The sequence below is a fragment of the Rhinopithecus roxellana genome, chromosome 22 (assembly GCF_007565055.1).
Source record: "Rhinopithecus roxellana isolate Shanxi Qingling chromosome 22, ASM756505v1, whole genome shotgun sequence".
Lineage (NCBI taxonomy): Eukaryota > Metazoa > Chordata > Mammalia > Primates > Cercopithecidae > Rhinopithecus > Rhinopithecus roxellana.
In genome coordinates, this window is record NC_044570.1 from 5542485 (window position 1) to 5561310 (window position 18826).

The 18826-nt window shown below is 40.9% G+C and overlaps 1 pseudogene; it reads left to right on the plus strand.

Annotated features, from left to right (window-relative positions):
- The window catches only part of LOC115895672, a 69896-nt pseudogene that overhangs the window by 23214 nt on the left and 27856 nt on the right, over positions 1-18826 (plus strand).

The following is an 18826-nucleotide window of genomic DNA, read 5'->3' on the forward strand; positions in this document are numbered from 1 at the left end:
TTTGTTTACCTACTCAAGCCTCAGCAATGGTGGATACCCCTCCCCCTGACAGGCTGCAGCATCACGGGTTGATCTCAGACTGCTGCCCTAGTAGTGAGCAAGGCTGAATGGGAATGGGACTCACTGAGCCAGGCACAGCAGAGAATCTCCTGATCTGCCGCTTGCTAAGACCATGGGAAAAGTGCAGTATTTGGGATACAGTGTCCCATTTTTCTAAGTTCAGTCTGTCCCAGCTTCCTTTGTCTGGTAAAGGGAAATCCACTGACCCCTTGTGCTTTCTGGGTGAGGCGACTCCCTGCCCTACTTCAACTTGCCTTCCATGGGCTGCACCCACTGTCCAACCAGTCCCAGTGAGATGAACCAGGTACCTCAGAGTTGGAAATGCAGAAATTACCTGACTTCTGCATTGATCATGCTGGAGATGTTTCTATTCGGCCATCTTGGAAGGGACCACCTCAAGTATTTCTTAATTTTGTTATAGGGGAAAGTTTTAACTCCAACAGGTTCATTGTATTTATATAGGTTTTGTTCATTTTGCAAAGATGGTTCATAAAATTTTGGGAAATCTTTCCCTATTGTTCTGGGACCATTTTGAGGAAGGTGCAAGTTATTTCCCTGCCCACAGCTAAGACCAATTGTAGGAATAAGAAATACCTCTCTTCTACTCGCCCACTTCCTTAGACAAAAATCTCAGCACAGTTCTCATTGCTGCTGTCCTAAAATATTCTTTCTCTCTTCCTACATCACACACAATGCCACCTGCTTAATCTTCCAGAATCTATCATAGTATCTTTCACTTAAGGCCACCTGGGACTCTTCTTTACTTCACAGTTAAGGCGAGTTCCATCCTTTCTCACTAACTTTGTTTCCCATAATTCTGCCCCAGTCTCTGCAGAGCCCACAGTCATAGACTTATTCTAATGGTGGATTGACCCACACATTCCCAAGACTCATCATTACAGCTCCTGCTGAATTACAGGCAAACCACACCTTCACACACCTTTTGTCTAACTGACCTATTTATTTTTCCTATCATATAACCCATACTTTTCTCAATCCAGACATTCAGTACTGAATTTCTGTTCTCAGGCCTAGAATGACCTTTTATCCATTGTCTCATGACTAACTTACATACAGCCTCAAAGACTAAGCTCAAATGCACCTTGCTCCTTACATTTTCCCCTGATCCTTGACACTGGAAACAACTGAATTCTCATAGCAATTCTGTTTACATATGGTATATCTAGACTTAAGGGCAGGATCTAGACTGGAGGGCAGCACCTTGAATCCCTCATATATGGTCAGCAGTCACACAGGTGATAGATAGATGAATGAATAAGTGGAGATCTTTATTGTCATTGTTATACATAAGTTAATGAAACTAGGAATGGCCTTTGTTTTCTTTCATTGACAAATCCTTTTCAGATCTATAGCTCATTTCTCTCCCTAATACTTCTTTAAAAAAGAAGCTCTTCTGATTATTCTGTTTCAGCTTGTTGTTGCTTTGGGAAAAATGTCTTAACATTCCTTCCTTTTTCCCAGCGATGTAGAATTTGTTTCTGTCAACTGACATTTAGTAAATTTTTTCCTCTTTGGAGAAGTGCCTAGTAATCTGTTTGTGTTCATCACCATTTCTTTTGCTTATTTCTAAATGAAGCAAAAATAAGCCTATTGATGAAATGCACATTCTCTTTCCTTTTCATAACTGCCTAGTGTCCTGGGAAAAAGAAAATATCATTTAAACTCATGGTCTTTGAAGATATCTAAGGGCTTTATGAACCAAAATGGGATTTATAACATGTTTACTATTTAAATGTAATGTATATGATAGTTTGTAATCACACATATTTTTTAGAAGTATAGTTTATAATAGTTTTTTGATGGGCCGTTGTTTTTTGGTGGCCTCACTTTAGATCTTCCCATGAGGCCAAAATGCATATTCAACTTACTACTTGGCACTTTATCAACATTATGAGGGTTAACTGTTTTGCCTGTGATAATTACCAATATTTAAAGCACTCATAAGTGTTAGCAGTACTTGTTATAAAAATGTTATTTTAGTGTTTTAGGAAAGAATTAAGTCTCATCACTGTGAGAGCCGAGTGAGGGACTGTTCACATGGGTCAGAAAAGGTGGGGTATGGTGGCTCATGCCTGTAATCCTAGAACTTTGGTATGACAGGGCTAGAGGATCTCTTGAGCCTGGCAATTTGAGACCAGCCTAGGCAACATAGCAAAAGTACATCTCTTGAAAAAATATAAATATTAGCTGGGTGTGGTGGGGCACACATATAGTCCCAACTACTCAGGAGGGTGAGGTGGGAGGATTGCTTGAGCCTGAAAGGTCAAGGCTGCAGTCAGCCAAGATCTTGCCACTGCACTCCAGCCTGGGCAGCACAGTCATATCCTGTCTCAAAAGAAAAAGAAAATGATGGGGGTCAGACATGGTCTTTAAGGGTAGGGAGGAGCTCCGAAGGGAGGAATCCACTGAGTCATTACAATGAATGTATACTGCATTGGCCTTATGGGTTAGTTATTTTGACTGTGATACGATTAGATAATCTGTTCACTCTTATATACAGCCTGGTGTTTAGCCTTCTGTCACTCACATCGGAGCTTGTGTATATAATTCAGAGACCACAGACTGGTGGCTGAGAGGTCAAGCTCAGTCTCAAAAATGTTGACCCACAAAACATGAAGAAAATATTGTTTGGAGTCAAAACCAGACAGTTGTGAGCTACATGAAAACACAATTTAATGGCTTCTTTTAAACATCACACACCGGGGCCTATCATGGGGTAGGGGAGGGGGGAGGGATTGCATTGGGAGTTATACCTGATATAAATGATGAATTGATGGGTGCTGACGAGTTGATGGGTACAGCACACCAACATGGCACAAGTATACATATGTAACAAACCTGCACGTTATGCACATGTACCCTAGAACTTAAAGTATAATAAAAAAATAAATAAAATAAAATTACGTTAATTAATTTAAAAAAAATTGTAAGATTTGGCAACTCTGGCCTGAAATTCCTAGCAATGGTTGGGATGTTAACTGCCCAGTTTACCATGGTTTCCACATATCTCATTGTGTCCGCAACATGATAGCAACACAGCACTCACCATGTGTCATCCGCTTGCAGGAAATTCTCATGGCAGAGACAAGCTCCTCTGCAACCACACTGCTCTCAGGAGTGAGACTGTGAAAGGGAAGCTGACAGGATTCTGTATTTGAAGAAAATTAAGGGAGAGCATGTTTTTTGGTGGGCATTTCTATATCTTTTATATGACAAAAAAGTCTAGATTATGTACTTTGGTTTCAAAAAGAATCTTGTATGCATTGCCCATGGGCCTTTGAGTTTGCAGTCCTCATTTGGCCATTCTCTGCCTAGAGAATGACTACACAACAACACTACAGTGGTGGTGAGAGATGATCTCCAGTTTGCATGCGTTTGCATGCAGTTTTCATTACAGTTGATGTTTATGTGTGAGTAATGAGGTCAACCTGACACAGAATAGGTGGTCTTTTATCATGTTCAGAAACAACACTGACATCTGTTACCGGTTGTGCTGACATCTGAATTTCACTGGCACATGGGCACATGGGCTCTTTGCTGTCTCCTTCCTTGCAGATAGGAAAGGCTTGTGTACAAGTGCTCAGTGTCTTAATCTACTTTCATATGTTTGTATGACAAGCATTTATTTAATGTGTGTGTGGTTTTTTTACTTGCTCACATTCACCTTTGGCTCAAGTTCTAGATATAAGGTGTTAAAGAAATGAGGAGTGTTTGGAATGACAAAGAAGTTCTGGAGGCTGAGCTAGGTGGCTGATGCCTGTTGTCCTGGCATTTTGGGAGGCTGAAACAGGAGGATTTATTGAGCTCAGGAGTTTGAGACCAGCCTGGGTAAGATAGGAGGAACTCATCTTTACAAAAATTCCAAAAAAAGAAATAGCCAGCATGGTGGCATGTTCCTATAATACTGACTACTTTAGTGGGCTGAGGTGGGAAGATTGCTTGAGCCCAGGAAGTTGAGGCTGCAATGAGCCCTTGGTCATGCCACTGCACCCCAGCCTGGGCAACAGAGTAAGACACTATCTCAAAAAAATGCAGTTTTGGTAATGGATAGTGATAGTGATTGCACAATATTGTGAATGTACTTAATGGCACTGAATTGTACACTTAAAAATGACTAAAATGGCAAATGTTATGTGATGTGTATCTTACAATAATAAAAAAATTTTTTAAAGTGAGGGAAGTAAGAAGTTGGCAGAAGTTTTGTGTTTTTCTGACCAGAGAAGGCCCAGACCCCATTCTTCTATTTCATTATCCCTGGATTTTTTTCCTTGAAGGTTTATTTTCCTCTTAGAATACAAGAGCCTACATTACGCATCTCTATAAGTCATTCTATCTATTTTTCCCTTTTCCATGGATTTTTTTCAGTTATCTCCCAAAGAAAATCTCTAGGTGAGTGGCAGATACAAAGTACCCTGCCTAGGAATAACGTGAGATTTAACAGAAAAGTTGCACAGGTATTGCAGAGAATTCTCATTTGAGCTTCACCAAGTTTCCCACCACCATTAGTATCTTACATTGCCATACTATATTTGTCAAACTAAGAAACTGACATTAATACTTCACTATTTATTAAACTGTAGATCTTACTTGGATTTTACCATTTTTCTATGAATGTCCTTTCTCAGTTCCAGGATGCAATCCAGGTACTGCACTGCATTTAGTTGTCATGTCCTGATGACTTTTTAAAACTTAACAGGGCATGAGTGGCTTAGTTGCTTCTCCGTTGCCTCCAGTAATCAGAAACACTCTGTTTATGTGCATTATTAAAACTCTGTTGCTAGCACTGTAAGGATTTGAGTTCATTTTGTCCTATTCATTATTGATTTTCAGGGAATTACATCTGCCAATAATATCCTTGTATTCTCACTTGTTTTAGAAAATTCCTTTGAAATGGTGAAGCAGAGACTCTCAACTCTCCAGTGCTCTGCATAAGTGGGGGTCGCAAGATATGAGATGGGTCAGAGCTCCTTTTAGTTAATTTTTCTCAAGACTGTTTCTGAAAAATGACTCAGCAGCAAAATGATGGATTTTTTTTCAAGGTGCCAAGCTATTCTGAACCCAAATCAACATTTAAATTTGATAGTCTGCCAAATTTATAAAGTTATCTGCCAGATAATCATATAAACAGATTACAGATTTTTTCACACTTACTTGCATAGGGTGGATTAAATCCAGTTTCCCTCTTGTGATTTCAAGAGGATAAGTAAATTGGAGAGAAGATTGTAAATTTGTTAATTGAAGAAACTGACAGGGTATCTCCTTGACTTGCTCTCTTGATTTGACTTCCAGGAAAACAAACAAGTTCTCTTCATTTTCTTCCTTCTTCCCTGGTTATTCTTTCTTATCTTCTTGACTGAATTCTCCTCTTTTCTCCCCCACTCTCTTTATGGTGGAGGATCCCAAAATTCTTAACTCTCTGTCTCTACATTAATGGAGATCTCATCTAGCCTCATGTTTTAAGTAATACTTGGGGGCTGATGACTCCCAAATTTATATCTCTAGTTGCCTCTCCTGCAGTCCAGACTTCAGTACATATATTCAAGTAAATATATATGCTCAAATATCTACCAGACATCTCAACTTGGATATCTTCTGGATATGTCATATTCAACATATCTAAAACTTGAATTATGTTTCTTCCCCCATAAGCCTGTGCCACCCAACCCTTCCCCATCATAGTTCTGGGAAAGTCATCCAATCTCTCAGTTACTAGGGCAAAGATCCGTGGAGTCATCTTCATCCTCTTTCCTCCTTCCACATCTCACAACCTGTTTGTATGCAAATCTTGAAGGTTTCACCTTGAAAACATAACTGGAACCCAGCACTTTTCACTGCTGCTAGGACACTTTTGCCAGCCCACTCTGAGCCACCATCATCTCCTGCCTGAATCACTTAGATGGGGTCCTGGCTGCCCCTATAGCCAGAAGGATCCTTTATAAAATTCACCACATCATATCACTTCTGTGTCCCACACCCTCCGCAGACTTCCTCTATCATTCTGAGTAAAAGCCACTGTCTTCACTGTGGCCTGAAGGTCTACACTATTCAGCTCCCCTTAGGCTCATCAAATGTGTCTTTCCTGTGCCCTTCTGCACTGAGCCCCAGCAACAGGACTTCTTTGCATAACCTCAGCTTAGGGCCTTTACATGAAATGTTGTTCTCTCTGCCTGGAGAGCTCAGACCCTGGATATTACCAGGAATATCTCCTGGAAGCCTTTATTCCAAATTTCACCTCCTCAGTGTAGCTATCCTGACCACCCTTATTAAAACTACAACTGTCTCCCAGCTGCCTCTGTCATTCTCCGTGCCCTGCTCTGTTTCTTTTTATTTTACTTTCTTTCTTTCTTTCTTTTCCTTTTTGAGACGAAGTTGCATTTTGTCCTCCAGGCTGGAATGCAGTGGTGTGATCTCAGCTCACTGCAACCTCCGCCTCCCAGGTTCAAAGGATTCTCCTGTCTCAGCCTCCCAAGTAGCTGGAATTACAAGCATGTGCCACCATGCCTGGATAATTTTTGTATTATTAGTTCAGACAGGGTTTTGCCGTGCTGGCCAGACTTGTTTCAAACCCCTGACCTCAGGTGATCTTCCCACCTCGGCCTACCAAAGTGCTAGGACTATAGGCATGAGCCACTGTGTCCAGCCTTTTTCTTTTCTTCTCTTTTATTTTCTTTTCCTTTCCTTTTCCTTTTCTTTTCTTTTCCTTTCTCTCTCTCTCTCTCTCTCTCTCTCTTTTTTTTTTTTTTTTGAGGCGGAGTCTCCCTCTGTCTCCCAGGCTGGAGTGCAGTGGCCGGATCTCAGCTCACTGCAAGCTCCGCCTTTCGGGTTCTCGCCATTCTCCTGCCTCAGCCTCCTGAGTAGCTGGGACTATAGGCACCCGCCACTTCGTCTGGCTAGTTTTTTGTATTTTTTTAGTAGAGACGGGGTTTCACCGGGTTAGCCAGGATGGTCTCCATCTCCTGACCTTGTGATCCGCCCGTCTCAGCCTCCCAGAGTGCTGGGATTACAGGCTTGAGCCACCGCGCCCGGCCTCTTTTCTTTGTTTTCTTTTTTAAGACTTTCCACCACTGGGCATGCTCTGATATTTGCTTATGCACGTCTATTTTTTATTGTCTTTCTCCTCCTATTAGATTCTTAGCGCCACAAAGGCAGAGATTTTAGTCACTTCTGTCTAAAGTATAGTGCCTGATACATAGTAGTGTGGTCCACATTTAGTGAATGAATGAGTAACTATGGATGGTGAAAAGTACTAGTAAGGAAAAGTAAGAACACAATTATAGATGATAGTAATAGATCAGTTGCAGTTAGGACTTGTTGAGCCTGGATGTTGTGCCTCTGAGCTAAGGACTTTGCATCCTATCTGCTCCCTCCTCTGCCAGGGCAGATTAGTTGTGTACATTAGCCCTGGACAAGGAGCTGGGAGCTTTGGTCTATAATTCCCCCTCCCCCATACCACCAGCCACCCAGGAGAGACAGTACTTTCAACCAGCCTTTAGCAGCAGTACCACTCTTATTGCCTTATACCTGTTGAGGCCAAGGAATCCCCTTCAATTTCTGACAACCACACACCTTCCACTATAGTGTCATATAGGAGCCCTGCCTGTAAATGGCTGTGAAGTGGTGGAATTTCCTCTTGGTGACCACCTGCTGCTGGTTCTCCTGAATGGACACAGTTTTGAACTGTGCTATATCAGAAGGATGCCTATGTGGTGGTGCTTTGGAAAGTAGCCTCTGTGTGCAGAGATGGCAGGGTGTGCTGGGAAACTTCTCCATTGACAGCAAGACCGCAAGCCTTCACCTCAGACAGCCGTTTACACCCATGCTGTTTTCACAGAATTTCTTTTAGTTGCTTGGTAGTCTTTATTTAATGCATCTTTAATTTTGATAGATTTTGCTAGATTGCCCTCTGAAGAGTTGAATCCTTTTAAAGTCTTTTTAAAATTATTTTTTAATTTTCTAAGTGATGTAGCAATATATAATTTTCATTTAGAAATGAAAAAAAAAAGAATAGAGAGTATAGCTAAAGTCATTTTTGATCACCACCCCACACCCCTACCATCACCACTCAGCCCCTATTCCCACATAAGCCCTCCCCATTCCCCAGGGGTACCTGCTATTATTGGTTTCATACATATCTTGCTAGTTCTTTTTCTGCGCAATGGCAGATATAAACCAATGGGAAATAGGCATTACTGGAGAGAGAGAGAGAGAGAGAGAGAGAGAGAGAGAGAGAGAGAGAGAGAGAGAGAATAATATATAAGCTATATTTTACCAAACCCATCATTCTATAATGATGTGTTTTATATGAAGCTACATCTTGGAGGGCTTTCTGTGATGCATATCTGTATATATTACTTGAGTTGTTTCCACAAACAATTTTTCATCAGTGCCTTTTTGGCATTACTTTCAGTAAAGAATTTGGGTCTTCATTAAAGACCCAGTGATTCTTTTAAAGAAAAAAAAATGTTATCCAACTGGTCGCGGTGCCTCACACCTATAATCCCAGCACTTCGGGAGGCCAAGGCAGGCAGACCACCTGAGGTCAGGAGTTTAAGACTGGCCTGTCCAACATGGTGAAGCCCTGTCTTACTAAAAATACAAAATTTAGCTGGGCATGGTAGCAGGCACCTGTAATCCCAGTTATTCGGGAGACTGAGGCAGGAGAGTTGCTTGAACCCGGAAGGCGGAGGTTGCAGTGAGTTGAGATCACGTCATTGCACTCCAGCCTGGATGACAAGAGCGAGACTCGGTCTCAAAGTTATGCAAAATATTAATGTGTGTGTGTGCGTGCTTTTCTTTGTCTTCAAATCTCAGAAAACAGATCTTCACAGTGAAGGCTACATCTTGGAATTAGATTGCTGTTCCTCCTTAGAGCACCTGACAGACCAGAAACTCATCCCAGAGTTCATTAAGAAGGTAAGCACTGCAGTCAGGGTACCATTGAACAGTTTTGCGAGCATTCACCTGAGTGAACGGGCAAGAAGCTGGTTTAGGGCAGATCAGCCACACTCCAGGGGCCATGCAAGAGCTGTGACCTAAATCTTTTGCAGCCCCACTGGGGAGCAGCCCCCTCCAGAGCTGAATCTAGAGCAAAGTGGCTAGCCCCTCCTCCCCAGCCATGCAGGAGCCTGGGTCCTGCCTTTTCAAGCTGGAGTGGGGTTAACAACTGACAGAACTGCAGGCCTGCCCCAGGACTCCTTTCAAACCCTCAAGATGGTGTGACTTCCCAGATCCTACCTTCTTCTTATCTATGTCTTATCTGTGAATCTTCATTACTACCAGCCCCCTCCCTTCCTAATGTGGGAGCATGCCAGAGTCCTGTGGCCACTTGCATGTGATCTTACCAGGGAAAACTGCCTAGTTCTAGGGAATTCATATCTGCCAAGAAATGTGTCTGGTTTTGAACCTTTCTTCACGCCATATCAGCTTGTGTGCCTTCATGTAGGCACAAAATACTTCTACTTGAGTATTAATATGACATTTACTGCAAAAGGAATGTCCTACTTCCAAACTGAGGCCGAGTTAATTGCTTGATGCTTATCTTGTTCTCTCTTACCTAGTGTTCCCCAGAAATTGATAGTTCCCCACCCCATACTGATTATGATTTGAGGTCCAACCTGCCAGTTAAGGAATTCATTAGCAAGTATTGTCAACTGTCAGCTTTGGGCCAGGAGTAGTACTAGGTGCTGGATTACAGAGAATAAAAGAGCCGAACTAGTGAGTGTTATCAGCAGGGAGTGGCCAGGACTGAAGAGCAAGGGGATCAGGAAGGTACTTGGAGCTGAGATGGGAAGGATGAATGGGTATCTTTGGTGATGCAGCTGTGTTCAGGCAGTTTGGGGAGCCCTCTAAACAGGGAACAGCATACAAGAGGGCCTCAGGCAGGAAGGAGTGAGGGGAATCAAAAGAACATTAGAGGGAGAGTGACAGTCAGGAAAACAGTCCAGAGACAGCTAAGACTCGGCTGTAAAAGCAGCAGGAAGCTGTTGAAAGGAATTTGGTAGAACAGTGAAGTTATTGGATTGTCCCTTTAATGGAGATTTGTTTCCTTACTGCCACCCTACCTTCAACATGTATTGAGAGTTCAGGCTCCAGGGCCTCTGGAAGCAGCTGCTCACGTATGATGGATCTAAGGCCCATAGACCAAGAGCCAGATGATATCTGAGGTCAGAATTTCTGGTAATTTTACTAGCATGAGTGAGACTCTTTCTAATCTGGTAGAATTCAGATTATTATTTAAGAAATGGGGTGGTGGGGAAGTAGTTTTTGATCACTTGTGCGTAAGCCTGAGAACACAAGTGTTTTTATAACTCATGTAGCTTTCTGTAGAAATACAGCCATCTTTGCCTCAAATAATCAATCTGTATAGGGACATCCTAGAGGTGGAATTTACCCTATGATCTGAATACTGGGAAAAAATCATTTTAGAAATGTCTTACCTGGGCAAGGGCAGGGAGTGTGGCTTTCTTCCAAAGGTAGGATAAGGCAGTTTCCATCAGCAGAACCTGGGTGATAAGTCCTGGAGCCGATCCTTCACCAAGGGATCCTTCACGGAGGGAATGCCTTCGAGGCATTCCAGTGTTTTAAGTGCTTGATATAGACATGTGGCTGATGGCTACTTCTTGGACAGCATATTTTTGCAGAATTTATTTACTTAAACAATTTTCAGTTTTCATATTTTCTAAGTTGACACAAAGCATTTGTGAATGAGTCTTCTCAGTCATAGGGGAGGCAGAGCACAGAGCAATTTATGGCATATATGCCAAGACCTAAAAGACAATCTACTGTTTTCCCATGAAAAAATCTTTTTACAAAGTTTGGGGTCAACTTTGGCATATAACATTTTAGGAATATATTTGAAATTATTAATTTATGCTTATAATATTAATTTAGTTGCACATGCATATTTTAAATTATATAAATTGTATAAACTTGGAAATGGTGCTGTTCCCCTATGTTTATATCTCATGGAACAATTTTATTTCTGTACTGTTTTCTTCATGCATTGTTATCTTGATTGCCTTTATCATCACCAGCATGATTTTCAGGGCCATCTAACACAGTCTCAAGCTCATCCTATTTATTTTCATCCAAATTGTTTGGGATTCAGCACTTTTAAAATTCATAAGTTATGCTGTCTGTGGTAACTCTGTCCTGAGTCAAAAGTGCTCATTCATATAACGTTAGGATAGTTATGTTTTTCTTGTCCAGCTCATATGTCAATAAGAAATCTCCATAAGGGAAACACTTCACATTGCTCTGAAAAAAAAGAAACAAAACAGCTCTTTTTATTGAAGATAACATCAATACAGAGGAGTGCATAAGTTTTTACTGAAGATAACATCAATACAGAGGAGTACATAAATCGTAAGTGTACCGTTCAGTGAGTTAGCACAAAATGAACACTCTTGGATAGCCAACACTCAAGTCAAGAAATATTAAGAGAGCAGGAACAACAGCCTGAACCATTCCTGTAGCCAGGCCTGCAATTCCCCACTCCCCTTCCAAAGGAAACCTCTATCTAACGTCTAACACCAAAAGTTGGCTTCACCTGTTTGTATAAATGACATATATTGCTCAGCACTGTGTGAGATTCATTCATGTCATAGTGGTTCATTTGTGTTCGTTTGTGTGTAGAATTCATGCATTGCTTTTTGTTTGTTTTGTTTTTTTGGGACAGGGTCTCACTATGTTGCCCAAGCTGCAGTGCAGTGGTGCAGTCATAGCTCACTATAGCCTCAAACCCTGATCTCAAGCCATTCTCCCCACACAGCCTCCCAAGTAGTTAGGACTGCAAGTGTGCACCACCACACCCAGCTAATTTTTTAAAGATTTTTTCTTTATAGAGATAAAGTCACGCTGTGTTACCAAGACTGGTCTTTAATGCCTTTCCTGGCCTCAGTGATGCTCCCACACCAGCCACCCAAAGTGCTGGGATTAGAGATATGAGCCACCTTGCCCAACACTGCATTGCTTTTTTAAAGTAATCATTAGGAAGGTTGCCTACTATAGCACCCAAAATTGTTTTCCATGTTGTAGGAATTATTTAAAATTGTTTTTAGATATATTTTACTGCTTAAAAAAATCGATTCCATCAGCTTACTTCAATAAATGTGCCAAACTAGCTCTGATTAATATGTTTTCAATGATAAACATCTTGCTGTTTAAAATAAACTGAGAGAGTCCTCATATTGTGAGAGATCTTGAAAGTATATGAATGTCTAGAGCAATTCCCTCTCTTTTTAGAAATAACATTTTAGGGGCCGAAATCCAGAAGATCACCAGGTTATATCCAGGCTGTATAGTGTATGAGTGTTTATAAATGGTGTTTTTCACTTTCCAGCTTATGTGCATTGGAGTTTCATGCTGTGGTTACTGAATATTGTTCTCGCTCTTGACATTCAACATGACGTCTATGGTGCATCTATCCCTAGATATCTGCTTGACTGACTCCTTCACCTCCTTCAGATCTTCATTCCAGGTTACCTCAGTGTACCTACCTTCCCACCTATCTTTAAAAGACCATCTTGTCTCCTGCCACTTCTTATCTTGGTATTTGGATTCCCTTTAGTTTCCTCTATTTTCCTTTTACCTAAAGTTCTTTCACCTCTTAAGACATGTTACTGTTTTTACTTAGTTATTGTGGATATTGATTCTTGTCTTGTCTTGTCTTATATTTTGTTGTTTTGTTGTTGTTGTTGAGACAGAGTCTCACTCTGTCACCCAGCCTGGAGTTCAGTGGCAGGATCTCTGCTCACTGCAAGCTCCACCTCCTGGGTTCACGCCATTCTCCTGCCTCTCAGTCTCCCGAATAGCTGGGACAACAGGTGTCTACCACCATCCCTGAATAATTTTTTGTATTTTTAGTAGAGACTGGGTTTCACAATGCTTACCAGGATGGTCTTGATCTCCTGATCTCATGATCCACCCGCTTTGACCTCCCAAAGTTCTGGGATTACAGGCATGAGCCACTGCACCCAATCTCCCTGTCCTTTTTTTAAGATACTGAACTCAGAATAAGTTATTTAGCATGTGCTCAGTGAGTGTTTATGGAATGAAAGAGCAAGACCCTGTGTGTTTCCAAGGCTTGCAGGGGCTGAGAATTGTATGGGAACAGATGCTTTGAACAGTGATACAATGAAGATGAAGTCCAGAGGGTTAGGAGACTCTTACATCTTCTTTTTTTTTTTATTTTATTTTTTATTTTTATTTTTATTTTTATTTTTTTTTTGCAACTTCAAGTAGGTTTTTTCAGTGTTTGGGGTGGTTGAGACTTGTTGAATAACTTTCCCTGGAAGTGACTTGTGAGGGTGGGATATCACCTGTTAATGCTTTATACTCGCTGCAGACACATTTACAAATATGGAATTTGCTGTTATTACGAGGAAATTTTCCAGACTTGTATTTATGATAGATAAATATACATATATATGTATTTATGTACATATATTTATATGCACATATAACTTTTATGTATATATGTAATATATACTTATATATTATATATGTGTGTGTGTATATGTAAACTTTTATGAGCTGGAACATGTTTTGAGTTAATTATGCACCATCAATGAACACATGTGGTGGCTGACTAGTCAACAGCACAGGTTGAACTTTCCCATTTGTGTGTTTAGAGGTGGTGAACATCCCCCATCACTGATGCCTACTGTCTGGGATCCAGCACAGATAATGAGTGTGGGAATCTGAACTAACCTCTTGGCATGTGAGGGTGGGGTGTCTCATCTGAGAAATGGAATGTATCTTGTCAGGCAGTTGGGCTGCCTGCTGTATCTTCCCCTGACACTGGAAGGTTTCATTTTTATTGCTTGTGATGATGTAGAATCTTTTCTGAGGGTGTTGAGAATCAGTGTGACAGAATTACAACCCATGTAAGGTTTTTCCTTTTCTGCCTTTGGGAGAATTCCCACTCAAAGAGGCAGATCCAATTAGGATCAGAGTCAGCAGGGCTGAAGATGGCTAGAGGGCACTGCAGGGAGGGAGAAAGCACTTGGACATTAGACACTCAATTACTGAAACTGACTTGCCTCCTCGAGGTGAAATATGGAAATTTAAACCCAATTCCAGAATATTCTCCTGATTCCAGTGAAAGAAACCCACTACCTAATAACTTAGCCATTTAGGTGGGACGTTTCACTTTCTGAAATTCTTAACTTTTTTCTCCATAAAACAAAATCTTTACACTAGAATGATAATCTCTAAGATTGCCTATAGCTGTGATATTCTGTGAGTCTATCCTCAATCCAGCTTTTAAATGACTTCCCCTTCATTACCAAAGAGACTTATTGGATTAATAAAGGTTTATAATAGTGGTGTACTGAGTTTTGGTGCCATATACCATCATTTTGTGAATTTTACTGGGCATGTCTCTTAGTATTCCCTCTGTTCTTCATCCAATATGGCAATGTTTGTTGACGTTATTGGTAACTATGTCCTCCCATTTAACTAACAACTGTAATTGGACCTCAATATATGGGCTATTATTTTTATAATGTTTGTTTTCCTTTTAAGATTAAAAATAAACATTGCCTTCTGACACTCCATGGAAAAAATTGTTGTGATAAAAATCTAAACTTTAAATGATTCATTTGTTGGATCACTCTTTACTTCTTCTGTGTTTAAAAGAATGAGAAAAAGGGCATATTACCATCTTAGGGGTAGTACTGTATTCTGTACAAATATGGATATGTAAGTTGGACAAAAGATTCAAATATTTTAATAATTAATTATAATAATTTTAGCATAAGAAATACGGGAAAATAGAACTAAACTGAGGTTTCCCATCTAAATTATTACTTTCTAATCTGGATCTTCATTCTGTTCGCCTGAGAAGGTAGCTGAAGGGATTTGGGTAGTGTGAATATTAGGGATGAGGGTGATGGAGGTGTTATTCATTGGGGTCCTGGTAAGTGTGATAGTGGTGATATTGATGGGATAGTAGGGATTTATTGTGCAAAAGCAGTCAAAGGAGCTTTTAGAAAGAAAGATTATTCAGAAAGAAAAGGGTTGTCTTACGGAGGATACAGGGAGTAGAAGTCAGATGGAAAACACCTAAAGAGATGGAAAAACTTTAAAAGAAAATGTTTAAATATATTCCTAGTGTAAATAAAGTTACTTTTTTGATGGAACTATTCATCATTCAGTTGGTGTAGAAATTTTGTTTCCAATAATTTCCCGTTTTGAATGAGATGCAATGTCTACTCTGACTAACTTCTAAACACTCCCCAGAGGGCAATGACAGTCTCTCATTACTATGCCTTAAGAATGACACCAATGAATATACATATAATATAAGCACAGGAGTCTCTGTGACCCTTTCTGATTTGGAGACAGTGTCTGGGAATTAGGACATCTTTCTGTGTCAGTTTTGAATAGTAAGGCATCATCATTAATTTATGCTCTGCAATATTTGTAACTTGTGATAAACAAGAATTAAGCCTAAGTTTCCTACAGGTTTTCTAAGTCAATTAATAACATAAGCCACACTGCATGGGCAGTTTATTTACCTCAAGGGTACCTGCTTGTTCCTGCAGTTTGGATGCACCATCAGAAACTGAGAGGCTAATTACAAATCATTTTACCTCTTTATTAAAGCAGATCTCTGAAGGCTCACTCCTTGACAGCTTTTGTCTTATCCTTGTTTAAATTTCTGTGTATTTGATAGTGCTGCTAACTGCATCTTTTATAAAGGATTGTAGATTTTATGCTTTACAAAATCATTGCAGTCTGGTATTCCCATGGTTACGGATTAGTGATGATTACTGTATTTTAGAAGTTGTCTATTGCTGTGTAAAAAACCACCCCAAAACACATTGGCTTAGAACAATAACAGTTATTTATTTTGCTCACAAATCTGCAACTTGGGCAGGATTTGGCAGAGGCAGCTAATCTTCATTTCACATGGTATCAATTGAGGGTTTGGTGGTAGCTGGAGGATCTGCTTTCAAGATGGCACACTCACATGGCTGGCAAGTTGGGGTTTGCTGTAGGCCTCTCCACATACTGCTGAGGCTTCCTCAAAACTTTACAACTAGGTTCTAAGAGCAAGCCTCCCAAAAGAAAAAGGGGGAAGTTCATGGAATTTTGATGACTATCCCATGGAAGTCACATAATGGTCCTTTTCACCTACTCATTGGTTGTGGCTGTCATAAGGACCAATAGTGGTTCAAGTACAGGGGACATGGGTTCCAGCTCTTGATGGAGGAATGGCAAGGTTCCAGCAGACCATGTAGAACAAGAAATATTCTTGTGGCCATCATTGGAAAATACAGTCTGCCACATACATGAATTCCGACATGTTTATGTTCATTTCTGGTTCATTCTTCTACTAGGAGAAAACTTGGAGAATATTTAACAAATAAAAATGAAGGCAAGAAGCCAAAACAAGTTCAGTATTGATATAAGGGTTATTGGACATTGAAGATAATCTTTAAATGTACAATTCTCAGTTGTTGTTAATGCAAATCTGCTCCTTCCCCACAAACCACCCCCCAAAAAACCCACCTCTGATTTGTTACTCAAAGGGATCACATCCCTTCATGTGCTCTGAAACTCTCTCAAATCATTTCCATCTTCCAGAAAAACCATCCTTGGGTTTTCCAGGGTATTTACAAAAGGACAATAAAGCATTCTTTTTTTTAGCACATTATAATGAATACCAACCTTAAGTACTTATTTAACTGCCTTGTTTTTCATGGAGTTTCAAGTGTCTTTAGGACCCTGTTATATTTTTGTTGCTCGGGAGTCATGGGAACTGAAAAGTATTTTTTAACCAAGGGTTAAAACTAGGATAACAGTGCCCAACAGTTCCATGTCAACATTTTGTTAAAATGCATTTTATTAATGCTTTGGAAGCCTATGTACATCACAGAATGGTGAGGGGGAAAAAGGTCATGAATACTGGATGTTAAAGCAGTGTGAAGAGAAACATCCGTTCCTGGTTAAATTCTTTAAACTTACGTTCTTCTGACTCACTAATTTAACTGTGGTGCTGAGATTTGAATTCAATGAAGACTGTAAAGCTGCTTTCCCAGAATGTTCCCAGGGGTCTTAATGAATCCTTCAGTTCTTAACCCCAAGCTTGTAATTCCAAGATCACTGGTATTACCAAAATATATAACAAGGGTTGTCAACCTCAGCAACTCCAAAATGCTGCTTTGTTTTGTTTTGTATTTTGGGACCTGCATTGCCTCATCTTAATGCTTTTGTGAAAGAAGGCCTGTGGGTATGCCTGTGGGTATTGCTGCCTGTTTTCTTTCTCCTGAGGGGAAGGCTGATTTGGTTTCTTAAGTGATGGTCTGAAAACCCAAGAAGTGCACATTTTAACAGTGATGCTTTCTTGAGACATGTCTCTGAACCTGAAACCCCCTTAATGTCTCTAGGCCTCAGTATTCTTCACTGTTAAGATGATAGGAGTATCAAATGAAGTACAAGTTTTCCGCATCTCAAATAAATTTATTTTCAAGACATTATTCCCCACAGATGGATATTTCCTGAAATTGTAGACTAATAGATGTTTCCACTTGGAGGAACCTCAGATACTGCCAATTTAATCTTGTACCTGTTCATTCCTTTAATAAATGCCCACTAACTACTTAACTGTTTACCAGGAACAGTTCCAGATGCAGAGGACAAAGTAGGAGGCAAAACAGGCAAAGTGCCTGTCCTCATAGAGCTCTCATCTAGCTAGGAAAAACAGTTGTAGGGAGAATGAAGGGGGAACAGCACCCCAAAGAGAGGGATCTGCAAAGTGCTGAGGCCCCCTCATGGGAAACAACTTTGGTTAAAGTGGCAAGGCCCACTTCAGGGGCAAGGGTTGTTGGACTCTGTGGGTCAGCTTCAGTTTGGGAATGTTTTTCTAAATGGGACACTGTTGGAGATTAAAACACACAGCCTTAACTGGCTCACATCTTTCAGAGACTAACCTGGCTGCTGTGAGGGCTGTATGCAGGCCAGCATGCAGGAAGAAAACCAGCAGAAAGAAAACCAAGAGAAGGGTGGTGGTGAGGCCAGGGAGGAACATCTCCAGGAGGAGAGAATGCATGAGGTGCCAGGGAGGATGGGGTGGTGAGGGCTGAGGATCCTGTGGGATTTGGCCTCATGACGGTCACAGGAGGGCTTTGGGGAACTGCCTGTGGGGAGCAGTACAGAAGGCAGAGATTGAGTGGAGGTAGAGTCAGTGAGGCAGGGGTGGGTAGATGAGGCTTACTTTCTTCTGTTGTTGGTTGGATTCTTTCCTCTTTTTCATTTTTTAAAAAAGGGTAGCTTGAATTTGTTGTATACGGAGTAGAAGGAGCCGAGAGAGAGAGAAACAGAGAGACAGAGACAGAAAGAGAGAGAGACAGAGAGAGAGACAGAGAGAGACTGAAGATACACAAGAGAGAAATGATCCTAAGTACAGCTGGGTCTTTCAGGGTGCCAGAAAACACGAGCTCCATGGCCTTAACTAGGTTTTGCCTTAACCGGGTCTCACTGACGCTGGGGATAAATGGTAGAGGGCCAGAAGAGGACCTGGGGATGGACTTCTTAGCTGCTGACCTTGATTTTGTTTTTAAGTCATCTCTGGAGAATTGTAGGAAAGTGGAGGAGAAGGTGGGGTCCAGGAGACGGGAGAAAGACACAAGACAGCTGGGGAAGCACAAGATAACTGATCAGGGATGAAGGGAGCAACTGCAGGATGGCTATGTGGCCTCAGCCTCAGTGGAAGACCTTGAGCCCTCCTCCTTGTGGC